At 37.1% G+C, this 20,194-nt stretch overlaps 1 protein-coding gene across 2 annotated transcripts in view; it reads left to right on the top strand.

Annotated features, from left to right (window-relative positions):
* The window catches only part of Cnot6 (CCR4-NOT transcription complex, subunit 6), a gene marked incomplete in the record, with an annotated part of 69,094 nt that overhangs the window by 1,044 nt on the left and 47,856 nt on the right, over positions 1-20,194 (top strand).

The raw sequence follows: 20,194 nt of genomic DNA, 5'->3' as shown, positions 1-20,194 counted from the left end.
GACGGCGGGGCGGGGCGGGGGCCGGGCCGCGGCAACTTTGGAGAAGTGGCGCTGGGATCCGGCCGGTGGAGGGTGGCCCTTGGCGCTCCCGGCCGCAGCTCCCGCGAGCGGAAAGCTTCTGCCCACCTCCTCCGCCAGCTGTTTTAGGGTCCGTTTAAGGCATGTATTTGGGGAGCAGGGGACGGAGTGGATTACAGATTAACGCGTAGCCCCAGATGATTATGGTATCGCTGACGACTCGCAGGTGGTGTTATTGAGCCTGTTTTCTACAGTAACCCTAGTCACGTCTTGCCTTTTCATTTTTCAACACGTTATTACTTTCTTTGAGAACTTAAAAGATTTTTTCTTTTACTCTTTCCTCCTTTACTTTCTCCAGAGACCTTGCTCACCTATATCTCTAACCAACTTGCTTTAACTGTTAGGGCAGACGACAGCGTTGTGAATGGTCATTTTGCTTGACCTTCTTGGATTTGATGTTACTGTGTTAGGCTGACATTGTTGACATAATCCATCTGAATTTGAGTTCCTGTACGTACCTGTTTTCCAGGTGGATTGTCTCATTATCACTAGTGGTGAATATATTTGCCTACATGTGTCTGGGACTTTAACTTTGGAGAGGAAGAGAGTGAATCAGTGAAAAATAAAATGGTTTGTAATAGCACGTAGTTTTCACAATATGGTAATGTTTATTTACCACCACTCCAAGACAAGTTTTGCAGGCTGTAGGAACTGTTGTGGTCCTTGAGCATGAAATGGTTTTGAAAACTTTTTTGATAATTGCTGTGAAGACAGTTGTCACGCTCTAAAATTGAGGTGTCTTAGAATAAATTTTAAAGTTAACATTTTTACACCAGTGATCCCACCCAGTCACCTTACTTTAAACAAAATTGTTGAACAGCTGCAGAGGGAAACAGACCCAGAAAAGAAAAAGTGCATGGCCCAAGGTACTACAGTTGTGAGGGAGAGGATCAGGTTTTGTGTGCAAATAAGAGCAGTGAAAGTGTGGAGTAATTGCTGAAGATTTGCTCTATGGGGAGGGCAGGGTATATTTTAATGGATAGAAGTTCTTTAAGATAGTCCTGTCTGGTCCGTTGTTAGGTGAACAATATGCTTACTGAAATGACAATTAAAAAATCAAGTATTTGACAAAGATGCAATATATTCTTGTGAGACTGAAGATTCTGAAAGTCATTCCTAATATAATTTCAGATGTGTCTTGTTTAACGAAGATAGAGCTAAAGAAGCTCCCTTTGAATGCCTATTCAATTTGTAGGTGCTTCTTAAATTTTGTTGGCAAAGTAAAATTACAATTGTTGGGAAATTTCAGACTGTTTCTTATGAACAAAGATGAGTTTGGATTGTAGAACTCGGTCCTCATTACAAATGAAGGCATTGTAGGAATTTGCCCACTGTACTTAAAATTCGTAGATGTGCATTTTGGCTAATGCTTAGACATTTCATTGTATCTATTTTAGCCTTATTTGTATTTTTCAAAGCGTAAACTTTTTCCTTTTAGTAAGTAAATGATTAAGGCAGCTCACAGCTGTATTCTTTGAGTCATGGGAGGTGAGGGGTCAGAGAGAGGTCACAATTGTAACTGGCTCTCATGTGCAATGTTCACTGTTTGGGAAGCTCAGATTTAAAGCATGTTCATATAAGAACATCTGTTTTACTGGAGATAAGCCTTGAACTTGTGAGTGCACAATGCTGTGTACATATATGCTTGTGTTGTGATTGGCACTTTATGTATCTGGAAAAGAAAGTTTCAGATCTAGCTTCTACAAAACTTTTACTGATTTACTTTTTTCTTGAACTTTACCTGCTACTCACTTAAAGGAGGTAGGCATCTTGCAACAAACTGTGCTTAATAAAACAGTAGGTGAAATTACTATATGCTGAATAAGATAAATTATAGTACTGTCTGCATAGCCTATATGCATTAGAGTACAGAGGAATGCACCGTATTTTTTTTATTTAAACAAGTAAGAGGAAAGGGTTATTTGAATTGAAGATGGGTGCTTGTTTAGGCTACCTTAACTTTACCCATCGATGAGCTGTGCCTCTCTCTCATCCACTTACATTTTCTTGATAAGTTACATGTCAGCATATGCAACCATTGTGTTAGACACTGAGAATTTAAAGATGAGTATACTCAGTTTCTGCTTTCTTGTAGTTTATAGGCTTAGTAGGTGTACTAGTTGTGGAAGAACAAAAAAAAAGAATGGCCAAACTTAAGGAGGGTGTGGAATAAGTTTATAAAAAGTAACACTGAATAAGAGCTTACCAAACTGGGGAGAGGGCATTTCAGAAGGAACCACAACTAGGATTGAACTGAGGTGTCAGTATTGGGGGAAGGCCAGTGATAAGGTGCTGCTGGAGCAGCTGGAGTGACTTGAGAAGGACTTAGAAAGTGTGACATTCATACCTTTCCCCTAATAGTGAAGGAAGGGGCCAAAATATTCTTAGCCAGGAGCAAAATGATTTAGTGAGCACTTTGGCATCAGTATGGAGAATAAAGTAGGTAGAGGATATACATGGAAAAATCAAGTCACATTTTAGATATTAAGGAGTTAGTGATTCTGTTTTACCTTGAATATGGCATCTCTTGGATATGTGGTCCCTTTTGTTGAGGACTTGAGGGCTCTACCCAACTGCTATATAGAGCCATTTAAAGTTAAAATGTCAGTATATTTTAGGAGAGGTTAAAAGCAGTCAAAATAGTGAAAACTTTAAAGTGGTCCACATGAAAATTCAGGTTTGAGAATTTGTCTTCTCATTTAAGCTTAGGCAAACTAGAGAATTAAGCTGGAAAAACATTATTTATGTTCATCAGAAGTTATAGTCACCAAGTTAAGGTTATGAATATCCTGATGGATTTTAGGGTATGGCCTATAAATGTGAAATTTTGGATGAAGACAGTGTTTTCTCTACAATTCATTATTAGAATTGGAATATTCAAACGGTATGAAGCTCATAAAGCTATTACAGTCAGTTTTGCTGTAAACCGGCTCATAATTTCCTAAAAATCCCAGTGCTTTGCATTATTGTTTACTAGAAACCACAAGTCATAGCAAAAAACAGAAATGGGGTGCAACACTCACAAAATTCGTCAGTGACACATTTTTAAAGCAAGAAACCTGATAAAAACCAGCACATTTTTATGTGTGTTAAATGGGTAAATCAACAGTAAACGTGGTACTTTACCTTGAAAAAGACTTACGCAGATAGCTGTCAAAAGGGTGGCTGTTGTAAGTTACTGTGAAATCCTACAAGGAGAGTTCTCCAGGAAATCAGATGGAAAGTTATAATACTAGCAATGAATGAATGTGGCTCATAACACAGGAGAAACTGACTTAACTGGTAGGTATTTAAAGTGTGTCTGTTATGTGCATTTCTCTACAGCTCAGTTCAGCTGGGCGTAAGTTTTCCACTTTCATCTAGCATTTTTTTGTAGACAAAATAGCACATAAACATATCAGGAATTTGCATTATACTTATATTGTTTCCTAATATATCAATCATGTTGGAACAAGTTCACCAGAACAAGTTACATAGCAGAGCTGATTATGCTTGAGTACAGTATTTTAAAATAGTACTATAACTCAGATCCTAAAATACTTATTAAACAACCTGAGCCTCGGGCACTGTGTGTAGAAATAGTGGTAATCTTGTGGCACTTGTGGTCTTTTTTTCCCTAGGTGGGGTGTATAGTGGTGTAGAGAGAAAGACAAATTAAAAAATGAAGCTCTCATGAGGTTATGTAGTAATTAGGAATGTATAAAGCATTTTGGGCATGCTTGGAAAGGAGAAATGAATTCTGCTTGGGAAAATTAAGTCTTCTCAGACTTCTTTGAGCTGAGTTTTGAAGGACAAATAGTGCTTTGTCAAGCTGAGTAGGATATTTCAAGGGAAAGACCTAGCATAACCAAAGTCAAATTATATACTGTTTAGGCTGTGAAGCATAGGATGCAAGGATGAAAAGGACAGAACAGTTGGTCAGAAGCAGCTTGAGATTTTCTCTACAAGTGTTGGGACTTCGACCTGCCTCTGAGAATCCATTAAGGGTGTAGGTAGATAGAGATGGGGACCTGGTGTGAGATTCATTTAGGTCATTTATGAGTTCATTTATGTACATTACATATGTCAGAGACATCAGCAGAGCCCATACAATAACTTTCAAAGGCACTAGAATTAGGGACAGACAAGCAGTGAGCTTTACAAATAGCAAAGAATTGGATATGATTCAGAAGTTCTGTGAAAGTTAGTGTGAAATGATGCTTTGTTGTCGATATGATTTAACTTGGGAAATAGAGGAATAAGAGCAGATTTGGGCAAGGAAATGGGCAGAGTTTGAGACTTGAATATTTAGGTCAACAGATCTACTAGGTTTTTGGACAGGAGAGTGGTGAGGAGTCAATAGATTGTTATATAGTTGGCTTATAAGTTAGATGATTACTAAGGGAGCGTGTTTAAACAAAAGTTTTTTACTTTTTGGAAAAAATAAGGTCTCCATTTGAAAGTTAGTTGAAGGCCAGGGTTATAGCTCAGCAGCACAATGCCTGCCTAGCAAGCATAAGGTGCTGAGTTCAATTCCCTGTACTAAAAAGAAGACAAATGAAAGTTAGTTGAGAATTATGGATACTGTTGAAGAAAATGAAAGTATAGATATGCAGAACTGAGTAATATAAGATGGGAATAGGAGAGTTGTTAGAAAAATAAAAGGAGAACAGGAAGTAGAGTACATTACATATGTCGGGAGAGGTAAGAATGCCAAGAAAGGGAGAGCTTTTGGGGTGATAAATGATCCCCAGGTTTAAGGTAGGATAGATGAGGTCTGTACATGAGTTGATAGGACTTGGCAGCTAGGTGAATACAAGGAGAAAAATTTTTGTGCTGCTAGGGAAGTAGTCAGATTGTAGATTGGGCTGCGGAGCACATGGGGAAGGTTAAGAAGAAGGCTCTAAACTCCTGTTTGGAAAAAATTTAGAAGAGAAGGAAAGAGGGTAGTTTGAAGAGGTAACTGGAATGGAAAGAAGGTAGGCACCTGTTTGTTGCTTCTTTCCTTAAGTCCAAAACTTAGGAAATTTCTAAGGTAAATTATGTATATATTTTTCAAGCATTTCCTTGATTTATTGGCTAAAATTATTTTTTATTCAGTCATATGAAATTGTTTTGCTTGTGGAATTGATTTCAAAAAAAGACAATATTCTTCCTCATTGGAGGTGGAATTTATCTATAAAATCATAATTATTACAACTTTCAGTCTTAAGTTACTAAAAGATTGGGCTTTATTTTTCATATTCCCTGTGCTAGCTTTGTGCTTACGCTATGGTCAGTAGCCCAAAGTTCATTTGAACATTTGTTGAATTTTATGTGTAAAATAGGAGCAAAGAAATCATTAAATATAATAACTTTTTTTCCAAAATTGTTATAGACATAAGGAGTCTTAACAAATTGGGGAATGGCTCTTGATAACCAAAAAGTATTGCTGCTAGTACAATCCAGGTACATTGACTGTTTATGTGTATAGATTCTTACTAGGTAGATTTTAAGTGTGACATGATTGATCTATTGGGAGTTCTTTTGCTCTTAACTTACTGGAAGTCAAATATTTTTCTTCCATAAGATTGTGTATAGTTGTAAGTAAACACTGCTGCATCATAAAGCAATGTCTGATCGTTTCATTTATTTATTATAATTAAATATTTTGGAAATGAAAACTTCGTGGGCCATCTAAAGAATTGTCACTTGGTTCCTAGTTTCAGGGAAACTATAGAAACTCAAAGATTTAGGAGTTGGTAGTCACAGAAAGAAAAAAAACATTCTTGAATGCTAATGTGATGGGCACTATGTTTTACGTGTAGTTTCTGATTTAATCCTCACACCAGAGTTGTGAAGGTAGTTACCACCGTTTTATAAATGGGAAAGCATAGGCCTTAGCAGTGAATGGTAAACACATCATCGCAGAGTCAGGACTTCATACAGGTCTATGTAATGCCAGTTTGTATTCTTGCTGACCTTGTTCTGTTCCTTCCTTTTTCACAATTCCTAATGCTGTGGCTTTGAGTGGACCTTTAGTGTAGATTTGATTGGTGATGTTGTGGTCACTTTTATCATTGCTGAGATAAAATACCCAATGCCCAAAGTTAAGGGATGAAATGTTTATTTGGCTCATGGTTTATGGAGGTTTCATTGTGTAGTCGGTTTGCTCCAACACAGAGTGGCATGGCAGACAAGCATCGCAGAGGAGAAACTGTTTATGGTGTACAGAAGATACCAAAACAAGCAAGAAACCGTAGGAACTTCTTTCTGCCCCATTACACTATCTAGGATATTGGGATTAAGGCAGTGTCAAACCAGTCAGTGTACTGATTAAGTAATTACACACCCTCCGTCCCAACATCACACATTCTAGATTCAGCCACCTCTGAAAAAGCCCCACCTATGACCACATGAGGCTTTGGGAGGACATCTAGACACAACCATAACATATGGGAAGTCTCACTTGTGGGCCCAGATTTATAACCAATTACACTAGTGACTGATCATGTTGATGTATTCATTGGCAGTTTCTTTCTTGATATTTATGACTATTTTTGGTTATGAAACAAAAACCTCACTAGAGTCCATGTAAGAATATATTTTGTGTCAGTCAGAAATTCATTAAAATATTTTGCTACTTTGGAAATGGCAGTCACACATCAGCAGTCAAAAAGTACTCCACTGAACATAGCCTCCCACTCTCAATTTTTGGAAACACTATCAGTGGCTTTGGCGTAAGGTTCTAGTATTGTTGATGCTTTGTAGAGTCAATATTTTATGAAAAGTTTGTCTTTAGTTTTAGGAGGACAAAAGGATTAATGGGACAAAACTTATTGTTAATACATTAAGAACCTCTCAAATGATTTTATACATGATTTAGCAGCTAGAATAAATGCTAATTTCTTGTAAAGGCCAAAACTTCCACTAAGTAGTGGTATCTGAATATTATGATTTGTTACAAAACAAGGGGAACTAGAGAGAATTAGCAAACCTGGCAAAAGTAAGAGAGATTGACAGCCATCATTTGGTGCTGAGATTATAAACTCCATGGTTGTTGCTTATCTCATGCCAGAGGAGCAGATTTATTATGAATAGTCTCACAGTTCTTACTTTTTTGGTGAGATTTTTATCACACAAATCATGGTTTTGACTTAGTACCCTGAGTATTACTAGACAGACATTAAAGAGATTTGCAAAAATGTTAGACAGTATCACTCATTTCACTAAATTTTACTTGGTTTTTAAAAATAGTTTTCATTATAAAATGTCATTTGTTAACATGAAGGATTTGTTATTTTTATTACTTTATTCATAAATATTTAAAAATTTATTAGTTCTGATTTGATTGGTTAGTGATAGCCATAATTCATATTCAGTTCATATAAATTCATTGAAGTACTGGTTACTTTTTAAATGTAAAAGAGTCCAGAGATAATAGAACTTGAGATCTCTGTGTTGGTATATGATGGAAGGTGTGGAAGTAGAGACTACAGTGAGGAGGTTAGCTTGGGAATGTTGTTGTATCTGGAACATAAACTAGGTCCGAGGAACATATTTGGAGAATGAACATGAAATACTGATCTTGTCAGTTGGTGGAGTTTGAGAGGGAGTAGTTTGAGACAGTGTGGACTAGAGCGCTACAATTTTGGAGCTAGTTTGTACCAGGTTCAAATTCCGTCTGTTACTACGTATGCGTGACTTCGGGCAAATTGTTTTAATTTTAGGCCTCAGTTTCCTTTTCTATTAAATAAAGTTATCTTCTTCCTCATATGTTGCTGTGAGAATTAAATTGAGGTCATACAAATATTACTGCCTGGTAGTTGAAAAAAGAGACTAGTGTCAGACTTGCGTTAAAATAATATTTGTATTACTCTGTTATCTCTTTGACCTCAGGTGAGTTACACAGTCTCTCATACTTTTTTTTATATAAGGAGATCAATGTATCTACTTGTAAGAGTGTTGAGAGGTAAATGGAATAATGTGTGTGAAGTGCTTGATAGGCTTGACAAGTATGCCAAGTGTAGTACATGGCAGATAGGTGCTCAACACATTTTTTGCCACTACTTCCATCTTTTTGTGTTTGCTCTTATTTTGCCATAACATGTTAGCAAGATGAAGTTTATAGTTTGTCCCCTTGCTGCTTAACTCAGGGTAACCTAGAACCAGTATTTTTTGTTCTCTTGTATGTTAAAAAGGTTTTTTTATGTCTGGATTCTGTGGATTTTGCCTTCAGTATTAGAAGCTCAGGTGTTAATGTTTCATATTCTTGGTAACATGAGCACTGCTTCTGTTGCTTCTTTTGGCGCCATTAGGAAATGGTTGCTTTTTTACTATCACAGCTCATTGCCTTAAATTTATGTAAAAATTCAGTGAGTACTATTTGCAAGGCTCAGGAGATACAAAAATATTTAAAATATAATTGCTTAGCTCCTATATCATAGTGGATGAATTAGGCATATTAAAAAATCAAGGTGAGGTTAGTGAATACAGTAGTAGACATTTTTTAAAGGTTTCGCGGAGCTCAGAGCAGGGAATAGTAAACTCCTGTGTTTGAGACAAGTAGGGAAGAAGGCTGTAATGACCTTTTTGTAATTAGATATCTGAGTTGGCATTGGAAGGATGAGTAGGGGCTTTTCAGTGTCTGGGGCATTTCAGTAAGAAGCAGTAGCACTGCTAGGGCATGGAGGTTTGTGAGAGGTATGTGTGCATTGGGAAGGTCCATGATAAGGCTAACAAGGCACAAAGGGTTAGGGTTAGGGTTAGGGTTAGGGTTAGGGTTAGGGTTAGGGTTAGGGTTAGGGTTAGGGTTAAATTGTATTTGTACTCACCATGTGCAGGCTATTTTCTTGTCCTTATTCCCTAAGCAATATAGTATAACAGCTAATTACATTCTACTAGGTATTATGAGTCATCCAGCTATAATTTAGAATATATGGGATAGTATGCGTAGGTTATATACAAATCCAGTTTCCTTTTATAGGAGGAACTTGAATGTCCTCAAATTTGGTATACACTGGGGGGTTTGGAACTAGTTGTCCTGGAACCAGTCCTTTGCAGGTACTGGGTGAAGATTGCATTTGAGCTGCTTTTTGTTATTTTCAGTGCCAGATTCTAAGGGGACCAAGAAGAACAAGAGGCAGTTTTAGGAATATGAAGTATATTTTTAGGAAAATCACTAAGGACAGTATTAAGGTGGAGGAGAGTAGAAGAAAGAACATAGATTTGAGATTGTTGGAATAGCTCAGATAAGAACTGAAGGAATTAAGGCAGGAAGTGAGAGATTGGGAGGTAAAATGGGCTACAAGTGGAGACTAAAATACTCATTTTAGCTTGGAAAAGTGGGTTAGAATTTTAAGAGGACTGGTGGGTTTGAAGACCTGTATGTTAATTTCATCTTTTAGTAAGAGCTGTTTCGGTACTTTGTTTCTTTCACTAGCATCTTTTTTCCTATTCCTTCTATGCAATTTAAATACTTTGTTTTGAGACAGTTATAGTAGGTTGTACTTCCTATACAATCATCACCTGTCATGCAGTTATCAGCTGTTTATAATAGTTCCAAAATAGAGTTAGGATTTAAGCTTTGTCTTTTAGGCAAGAGCAGTCCTCTTTTGCAGAAGTGATCATGGTGTTTGTGGTTCATTATTTTTGTTTTCCATCAAAACATTAGTGATGGACATTTTGACACTATGGGCAGCTCCAAATTAGGGTTATCACTTTTGTAAACTTTTAATTGGCCACTATGTGGTAGAAACTTAGGTGGAAAGAGAAAAAAACAAATACGAGGAGTTTGAGGGGAGAGATGCAATGAGAGTAGAAGTACTCTAACTGAATTGAAATTATAAAAAAGGGTTAGAACTACAGTCCAAGGGAGCCAACATTAAACTCGTGTTTTTAATTTGTAGGATTCAATTAGTATACTTGTTAAAACAGAATGTGAGGGCCGGGGATAAAGCTCAGTGGCATGGGTGCCTGTCTGGCACGTGCAAGGTCCTGAGTTCGGTTCCTGGTACCAAAAAAAACCAGAATGTGAATAATTTACAGAGTATGGTAGTTGTGTCAGTACTTACTACAGAAACAGATTTAATGCACGATATACAAATATATAAGAATTCACAAGATCACCCGATTTTTGTAATGGCCGCCCACAGAGTCAAGTGTGGAAGAATGCCCAAGGTCTGTCTGCATGCTGGAGATCTGAAGGATCCAATGGAAGTCCTGGAGCTCACCGTAGTGTACCGTGCAAGTCTGTATCAGGAGGCCAAAGGGTCTGCAGTGGAAAGCTAAAGAGTCTTGTGCTGGAAGCCAGGGGATGATGTCCAAGATGAATGTGAAGACTGAGCTCCTCCCAAGAAACAGAAGCAAACCTTCTTTCTTCATTTCCCTTTTGTACCATTCAGGTGGCAAGCCCGTTGGTTGTTAGCACTCATGCCTGGTAAATCCCAGCAGATCTTCAGTAAATCCCCTTAGCCACACCTAGAACTATGCTGATCCAATTTAGTTGGGCATTTGTTACTCAACTTGACACAGTTAATTAACTATCACAGTAGACCTCATATTTTTTTATGAAATTTCAGAATGTTTCCATTTTTAAAAAATTCATCAAATTGTGTTTATATGACATTTCAGATGTCTTACATGTCTTGGTAGAAACAATACCATAAATTAATGTTCATTGTTACCAAAAAATTTCAGTGTACCTGTGAATGAATTGTATTAAAAGAGTACTTACTGTAAAGTATATATTTAATTGGTAGATACGACTTTAGGGTAGTGCCTTTTTTTTCTAGTAATGGAAAATAAGGTTATTTTTTGATATATATAATTTGATTTCCTTTGTTTCCTTTTCTGTTTTATTTTTATTGAGTATAATTGAGAAATAAAATCATATTTAAGATGTACAACATGATTTGAGATATAGGTTGTGAAGTAATTACTGTAAGCAAGTTAATTAACATTCACTTCACATATAGCACTGAATTCTCATCACTTAGAAAAGTTTTGTAATAGCACAAGTACAAAATACTGCTCTTAAACAGAAAAATATGTTCAGCATGTTATTTCCAGAAACAGATAAAAAGTTAAATGAGCTGGTTGTAGTGGCACACACCTGTAATCCCAGCACTCCCAGCACTTGAGAGGCTGAAGCAGGAGGATCATTGTGAGTTCGAGACCAGACTAGGCTACAGAGTGAGCTCAAGGCCAACCTGAACTGCATACTGAGACGCTGTCTCAAAAAGACAAAAAAAAAAAGTTAAATGAACATTCTAGACTTTTTCTTGATGTCACTACATTAATGCACTTTTCCATTTTAAAATGTCACCACTTTCCTACTTCCCATTCCACCAAAAGCATGGCATGGGGCTTATTTCTGTTAATCTTCAAGCCCCTATACACACACACACACACACACACACACACACACACACACTTCAGGAAAAGAAAAATAGTATGGTGTGCTTGCAACAGATGGTGTTACCCTCATATGGGGGATCCTAGAGGATGTCATATATCACAGAAAACCTACTGGCCTTTAGAGAAGAAATTGAAAATGCATGTGCAAGCAGTCTCAATGACCAAGATTGCCTAAGTATCACTTTGCTGTACTAATGAATGTCTGGAAGCTGATGGCCACCACTTTGAGCACCTCTCGTTACTGTAGAGGCCAAAGGTAACTTGTATTAATTTCATGATGTCGCAATAAATTTAGCATTAAAATATTTATGCAAGTTGTTCTTTGAAGTGTGTCTACATGTTTGTGACAGATGGTATTTTTTTTTTTTTTTTTTTTTGGTTTTTCTCCGGTACTGGGAACCGAACTCACGACCTTGCGCTTGCCAGACAGGCGCTTTGCCGCTGAGCTAAATCCCCAGCCCCTGTGACAGATGGTATTTTAAAATGTGTAGATTTTTATTGAGCTCTCCTCACAGTGAGGTATGAAAATAATGGGCTGAGGTAAGTTTGGCATGGAATTATTGGGAAATCATTGGAAACATAGTTACATTGTGTTTTGGTCTACATCTCAGTGGATTTCAGAATGATTTTTGAAAAACATTTAACGAAACTACTGTTTTATCTAAATTTGCTTTATGTGGGGCTGGGGAGATAGCTCAATGGCACGAGCACCTGTCTGGTAAGTGCAAGGTCCTGAGTTTGATTCCTGGTATAAACAAACAAACAAGCAAACAAACTTGCTGTATGGACAGCTTTGTAGTGTTGGAAGAAGCAGTGTAATTGTGATCCACAGTGGAGGCTGCAGTGGGGAAGAGAGGAATAATAAGTAGCTTAACCTTGAAACATGGGTGAAATTTCAGTGTGCAAATAGTATAATTAATGGTTTGGAGATAGGGTAATGTGGAGCATATCTGAAGGATGGCAGTTTGTCTGCTGGTGGCATTGACAGTTACAGAGATGAGCCATGCCTTGTAGCACACATCTGTGAACTCAGCATTGGAGTCAAGGCAGGAGCTTCACAAGTTTGAACCCAATCTGAGCAACTTACTAATTTAATTTAGCAAACCCTGTCTCAGAATACTGTAAAATGTATAAAAAGAGAGAGGGAAGTAACTCAGTGTGAAGCTCCTGGATTCAAGACCCAAGCTGGCTGGGGGAAGGAAGGGAGGTAGGGAGGGAAGGTAAGTTACAGACAAGTATTGGTTAGGAGAAAAGTTTGCCAAGATAGGGCATTTTTAAAATCTAAACTAGAGCCTAAATTTGTTTTCTAAGTGGTAGTGATCTTAAAAGGGAGTACAGGGGATGATAGAATCATTGTTTTAAAGCTATACAGAACCAGAAATCAGAGTTTTTAAGTGGAGGGTGGTCATCAGTATTTTGTTTGCTTACTGAATATACCTAAGGGAAAAGTAAACCTCTTACTTTCATGACAAGAGGTAGTTTCACAATTTGGAGCAAAGCACTCACAGGCGTGCAGCTCCTACTCCATGCCCCTCCCCAAAGATGGGAAAGGGAGGAACCATCTTGCTTGATGATTACATTTCAGAAGGATGGATCCTGGGTCCTTATAAACTTTTTCAGTTATTGTACTCAGAAGTCTATAAAGGATGGCTCTTTTTACTGAAGTTTGCAATTAATTAGAACTCATCTTCAGAGAGAATGGTATATAGATTGGTAAAAGTACAAGCACCAATTAGAAACTAGAGTGGTGGCAATAAAAATAAGAAGTGTTATAGTTACGTTATTGCAAGATGTTTGCTCTCCAAGGATTAAACTTCATGAATTCTTAATTCATTATGCCAAGTACATGCTGCAAAATGATTCTTGAGTTTTGAGTTTTTCTTCTATGAAAACCTGGTTCTGGGTCATGAAGGAAACAGTGAATCAATTCATTAATATGCTAGGCAGTACCCAAGACACTGGGAAATACTGTACAAGCTGCCTAGGAAAGTGGGTTCTGTAGTAAACACTGGTATGCACTGGAAGGAGTGCTGAACTTGTGTATTTGTTGGGAAGGCCTCACTGAGGTTAGAATATGTGCTGCTGAAGTGAGCACCTCACCGAGGTTAGAATATGTGAATTTGAGTTCCTGTGATGGTTGAGCAGGACTTTAGGATGAAAGTTGTCTTTGGTAACGAAATTAGCATGTGTTTGAAAGACTGACATTTACAATGAGAAAGTGGCCATGTGTTGTTACTTTAGCTTTATGTCCATGCCAGTGATTCATCTCGTGGCTTTAATCTGGTTTATATTCTTTGCCTGAGTAATGTTTGGTAGGAATTACAAAATGTAATTTGTACATTGTAATGTTTCTTTTGTTTTTTACTCTTTTATACTTCAATACTGGGACTGTTTGAACATAGTCCCCTTCTGAAGGGAGAGTCACTTAAATCTTTTCAGTTTAATAGCTACCTTAAATGTTTGCATGTTATGTACAAATTCCCTGTTGCTCCTTCACCTTTTTACTAGTTTCCTCTGCTACTAATTCAGCTGATTCCTATATTATGTTGACATGATGACCTAATTAGGTTTAGCTTTTTGTCACTGAAAGATGGGTTCCATTCTCGCTTTTGGTCTTATGCTTGATGCTCTCTGTTTCTGTCTCTGTCTCTGTGTGTCTCCCAGTGAGGGGTTTGAACCCAGAGCCTTCGAGCCGAGTCGTGCACTTGCACAAATCGACACCAGCTGCCCTTGGGGTATTGGGGATTGAGCCCAAGTCTTCACACTGATTGATGCCCCTAGGCCTTACGTTATGTTATGTTATGTTATTTTTTTGGACACAGGATCCCACTACGGTACCAGCTTCAGGCAGAACTCGAACTTGAGATCCTCCTACTTCAACCTCCCATAGTGCTAAGATCCAGACTCATTTTGTACATTTCCTGCCCCACACTTACCAAATAACTTTGCTTCAGTGAACTTTGCTATTTTGGTACATTAGGCCTCCCCAGGCCTTGCTCATGGTTTCTCTTTCTGAGGTTTCAGTCATGGTTGATCAGTCATCGTTCAACGTAATAAAGGAGGAACTGCTTAAAGGAGGAACAGCTTAATGGTGCAGCACCTGCCTGGCAAGTGTGTGGTCCTGAGTTCGATTTCTGGTGCCTGCCCCCATAAAGGAAACTTCCAGAAATAAAGCCTTTGTATGTTGTAAGTTGCACACTGTCCTGGGTAATGTGCAATGAAATCTTGTGCCATTCCAAGTCCAGGAAGTAAATCCAGTATTTGCTCTGTGTGCACTACCCATGCATTAATCAGTATCTCTCTGGGATATCAGATCTGCTTTCATAGTATCACACAGTTAGTGTTCAAATAAAACACTTGTTTGATGTCCTCAGAATGCAAGAGTAGTGATGCTGTTGATTTGGATAGTGTCAGAGTTTATAAAGTACTTGATTTAAATGAAAGGTGGAAGCTACTGACTTAATTAGGGAAGAGAACAATTGAGTGGTTCATAAGATCTACTGTAAATCTGCTGTGCAGTAGTTGGGATTGTGATAAAGGAATTGTGAAGAAGGAAAAAGAAATTTATTCTGTCTCTCAAACTCCAAAATTTACAGCCACAGTGTGTGTGATAAGTGCACAGTTAAGATGGAAAAGGACTTAAATTATAGCGGTTGGTAACAGCTACAATTTCAGGTGTACACTGGGGTTTTGGGAGGTATTACCTTACAGATAAAGGGAGGAACTTCTGTATTAAAGTGCTATTTTCTTCAGAGATAACACTGCTTTCTGGAACTCTTCAGTGAATAGTTAGAACTAAATTAAAAACCATAAGTTTATATTGATACTCTCAAATCACTTTAGTATTAATGTTTTCATTTAATTTCCTTGAGTAATAAAAGTTCTCTTAACCAATGTTCTTAGTTTCTAACATTGATGGAGCACTTACTTGCTTAATCTTACAATTTGAAGTAAATAGTTCAGTGTAATGTGAGTAGCCTATTTTATCATCTTTTTCACAACTGCCTAGGCATTTGATAACTTATTTAACTATATAGTCTTACTGAGAGCCATTTAAGTTGTTCACATTTTTTATGTCACAAACAATGCTGTTGTAATAAGTACTTATTTAGAAAAGGTACATGGGTTGTATGTTTGCTTAGTAATTGTTTGAAAAAACTTTTCATCTGTCCACACACAAGACCAGGTGTTTGAGTATAGAATACTTTTGAGGTAAGACTCATATAAAATTCAATATATTGTCAATCTAAAATTAACAGAGAGTCCTCTCCAAACCAAAGCCTTACAGTCTGGGGCATGCATGCCACGGTGGACTGTAGGCATTTCCAAGATTTTGGGGAAGATTTTAATGAATAGAAGTCCACTCAGCTGTCTTAAGGACTGTTGGTTATGGGGCTTGTTGCAGTAGTTGGTGATAGCTTGTTGGTGGAAATGGCTGTGTGGTATGTGAGCATAAGCTTACCTGGAATATGGTAGTCTCCTCCTTAAACAATATGTTCTAGGACTTCGAATGGATGCCTGAAACTTGAGATAGTACCAAGTTCTATATACATTGGTTTTCCCTATATGGTACATACATATTTGTGATGAAGTATAATTTATAAATTAGGCATAGTAGAAGGTTAACTAACTGCAAAACTAGCTGGAATTTATTTTTTTCTTTCTTTCTTTCTTGTTTTTTTTTTTTTTTTTTTTTTGAGACAGGATCTCTCTATGCAGTTCAGGCTGGGCTTGAGCTCACTTTGTACCTCTGACTGGCCTCGAACTTGCAAGGATCCCCCTGACTCAGCCTCCTGAGTGCTGCGATTACAGGTGTGCACCACCACGCCCGGCTTTTTTTCTTTCTCATTGAGAACTTTTACCTTTTCATTTAAGGGATGTACTTTGTAACATTTTTTGGTGTATGTAAATTCCCAGCATTAGTATTCTTGCTCTTTGGGGACATTATTAAGTAAAATAAGGATTACTTGACCACAAGCATTGTGATACCACAACAGTCAATCTGATTGTTACTGAGTGCCTAATGAGCAGGTACTATGTATAGCATGGGTATGCTGGATATAGACATGACTCATGAGAGCTGAGCAAGATTTGATCACACTACTCGGAACAGTGCACAGTTTCAAATCTGTCAGTTGTTACTTTTATCCATTTCATATTTTTATTGTTTATCATTTTGTATAATTATCTTATTTTGTTTATTATTCTGGTTAATTTCAAGCCATGGTTGGTGGACAGCTGAAACTGGATAAGTGAGTACCTCAATACTGTGGTTTTGAGGGATTTCTTATGTAGTTCTTGTCAGAGACATGAGTAAGTGTGTGAGGACCTCTCTTTCATGGCCTTCTAGCTCCATTTTGCTAGGGTTTGACCTGAGTGACTCCATTTTGATAACTTACACAGAATAAACTTCAGTGCAGAATTTCAGTTTTGACCAGTATTTATACCCGTATGAACTATACCCCAATTAAGATATCCAGTATTGGGGCTGGGGATTTAGCTCAGTGGCACAGTGCCTGCCTGGCAAGCGCGAGGTTGTGAGTTCGTTTCCTGGTACCGACAAAAACAAAACAAAACAAAAAAGATATCCAATATCAAGGTACAAGCATGGTTGTCATTTTTATCACTATAAATTCATATAAATAGAATCCCTTTGAGGTCTCTTTGATTCAGTTAATGTTTGAGATTTACCCATATTTTTGTGTGTATCAACAATTCAGTGTTTTTTGATCAGTAGTTGCACAGTTATATTAAAATTTAATTGTTCACTATTGAACAGTTCAGTTGCTTTCAGTTTTGGGCAACTGTAATTGAAGTTGTGAACATTTATATACATGTTTCTGTGGACATTTTAAAAATTTCTTTTGGATTAATATCTAAAGGTAGATATGCTGAATTACAGAGTTACTGTCATTTTGGATGTTAGTAATTTCTTTGCTTTCCCTTTTTTTTGCTTTTTACTGTGAAAACATTTTATTTGCTTTTTGAATATTGCTAGGAACATGTTTATGTATCCTTTTGTTACTGGCTTTTTGTCCCAACATTATTTTAGAAAATTTAATATTTAGATATTTTTTTCTCTCCTTAGTTCTAGCCTGTCCCTTTTTATCTCAATGTGTCTTTTGTCTCAACTTCATTTGTAGTTATTGTGCTTACTTTAGTGCATTCAAATTTTTTTAACCATAAGAAGCATTTGTTGTGACACTCTTGTGTTAGGGTTAATTCTGGTACCCTTATAGAACATTCTGTATTTCCTAGGTTATTACCAGTATATTTATGTCACTCAGAAAGGGCACTTACCTCAACAAATTGTCCTCTAGACAGGACCAACCAAATTGTTTTTTACTGTACACTTATTTTGGATTGGGTGATTTCTCTGTCTAAAAAATATGTTACTGTATTTCTGTATTGAAGAAATTTGCATATAAAGAAATAATTTTTAATCAGTATATAAGAAGCAATGTTTTGGATGTGCCGTCATATCTTGTGCAGGTGAATAACCTTATCATTTATGTTCTTAACTTCAAACAGTATGTGAGGATTCCTTACCCTCCTGTCCTTTGACTAAATGGTCAAAACCTACTTGTCTTTGAAGTACAGTTCCACTTTCCACCAGGAGGGAAGCCATACAGCATAATTTAAGTAGCTTTAATTTGTAATCAGACATCTTCAAAGTTTGACTCTTGTGACTTCCAGCCTTGTAAGTCTGAAAAATTGCTCAGATCTTTCAGGTTTCAGTTTTCTGTTAGTACAGTGGAGATAATTTGAACTCTGCAGGATTAGCCAGTAAAATACTAACTGCAGAAGTAGGAGTGAAACTAAGAAACCTTATCCTAGAAGTCAAGTGAAATAAGTGTTTCTAGAATGGAGTGATCAGTTACATCAAAAGTTGATCATAAAACAATTTTTACAAGGTCCAGAAAATGATAGTATTATATAAGAATGTGAGGGCAGGGGGTTTCTTGACATTTTTTGGTGGAGTGTTAACATTTACTAAGTTGAAGGGGTTTAGCTAGGAGAAGGCAGGACATAGGTAATTCCTAAGGATTTTTCTTGCTATAGAGTGAATGAGTGGAACATAGCCCTGGAGGGGGAAATGAGCTCAAACCTTTTTTTATTTTTAAATACAGGCGGTAATGCCATCTTTATGTGTGCTGAAGTTCATGATGCAGCAGACAGGGATGAAGTGATGAAAGGAGAAAATTGCCAGAGTACTGTCCTTGAAGAGGCAGGATGACAGGGTGGGTTTAAGTGCCCAGGCAGAGTCAGTGCTAAGATTGCAGACAATTTGTCCACAGTAAACAAGAATATAGATGGGTGTAGATGGGAGTTTATGGAAAGGGCTCTTCTGACCTTTCCTTTTTTAGTGAAAAAATAGAAGTAAAATCATCAGCTGAGAAGGAAGCTAGAGGAGTATAAGTTACTATTAGCCTAACAGGTTTAAAGAGACAATGCACTAGGAGTACTGGACAGACCTGGAATTTCTAATAATTTCCAGGCAGCATTTTTGTTGCTTGCTGACTACCTGACAGGGTCATGCATTTTTCCTTAGTTATATTTAGCTGTGTAGTTATATATGGAGAAGATAAAGAATTTCTTACAGAAAGGTTGTGGTTTATCAAAAGAATAAGATGAAGTGAGACAAGGACCAGGGATTGATTTCAGGGAACATGAATAGGCATGATATTTAAAAATAAGCAAAATGAACACTGTATCTTTAATATTAGCTAATACTTAGTTCATCCTCAAATTTCTCGGATTTTCAGAAATGTCTTTTTACGCTTGATTTGTTCAAATTCATATTGCATTTGCTTGCTGTGCCTATTAAATCATTTATTCCATCTGTTTCTGTAGTCTGTCTTTTTTATGCCATTAATTTGAAGGTCTTTCACCATGTAGAGCTTTCTGTATTCTGCATCTTGCTAGCTATATTCTTGTGAGGTTGAAAAAAATTCTTTTAAGTTTTCAGTTGTAAGATACATCATAACCAAGTGTACAGTTCTGTAGAATGTCGTATTGTGTACTCATGTTATTTAAAATATGTTTCCCTGTTTCCTTTTCTGTAAACTGATACAAGATCTAGAGACTTTATTGACTTTAAGTTCATTGTTTATGTTTTAGGGAAAAGGGTCAAGGACCCTACTGCTTCCTATCATCTCATCGAAGAGGTACAGAGTGGCTGCTTTTCCAGATGAGATTGATCCTTGCCTTCAGATCTTGCAGTTGTTTAATTTTTCTATGCTTTCCTTTACTCCCTCCAGTAGTTTTATTAACTATTAATGATCATTGCCTGAATTCATTGTTTCATAAGTAGTTATAATGATATTCTAATTATGTAACTTTGCATTTATTAGCTGGAATTCTGTAAAGAACATTCACTCATCTAGTTTCTGGCAGAAATGCACAATAAATGCTTGATGCTTTTGTTTTCCAGTATTGAGGTGACTTAGTTGATTTTATTGTAGTTAAAATTTTGAATTCAAGCCAGGCATGGTGGTGCATGCCTATAATTCCAGTGCTCTGGAAGGAAGATCAAAAGTTTGAGCTCAGCCTGGTCAACTCAATGAGTCCCTATCTCAAATTAAAAAAAAGAAATAAAAAGGGCTGGAGGTGTAGCTTGGTATACATTTACTCCCCAGTAGTGCAAAAAGAAAAAAAGCAATTCATGCAGTTTCTAAGGATTCAATTGTCATTGCTGTGGTACTGAGACTGTCTTTATTAGCTAGTTCACACTGATGCC

Source organism: Chinchilla lanigera, unplaced genomic scaffold (genome assembly GCF_000276665.1).
Source record: "Chinchilla lanigera isolate Chin_1 unplaced genomic scaffold, ChiLan1.0 scaffold00007, whole genome shotgun sequence".
NCBI classification, from domain to species: domain Eukaryota; kingdom Metazoa; phylum Chordata; class Mammalia; order Rodentia; family Chinchillidae; genus Chinchilla; species Chinchilla lanigera.
Note: the sequence above shows the minus strand (reverse complement) of the source record. Positions and strands in the feature narration are given on the sequence as shown.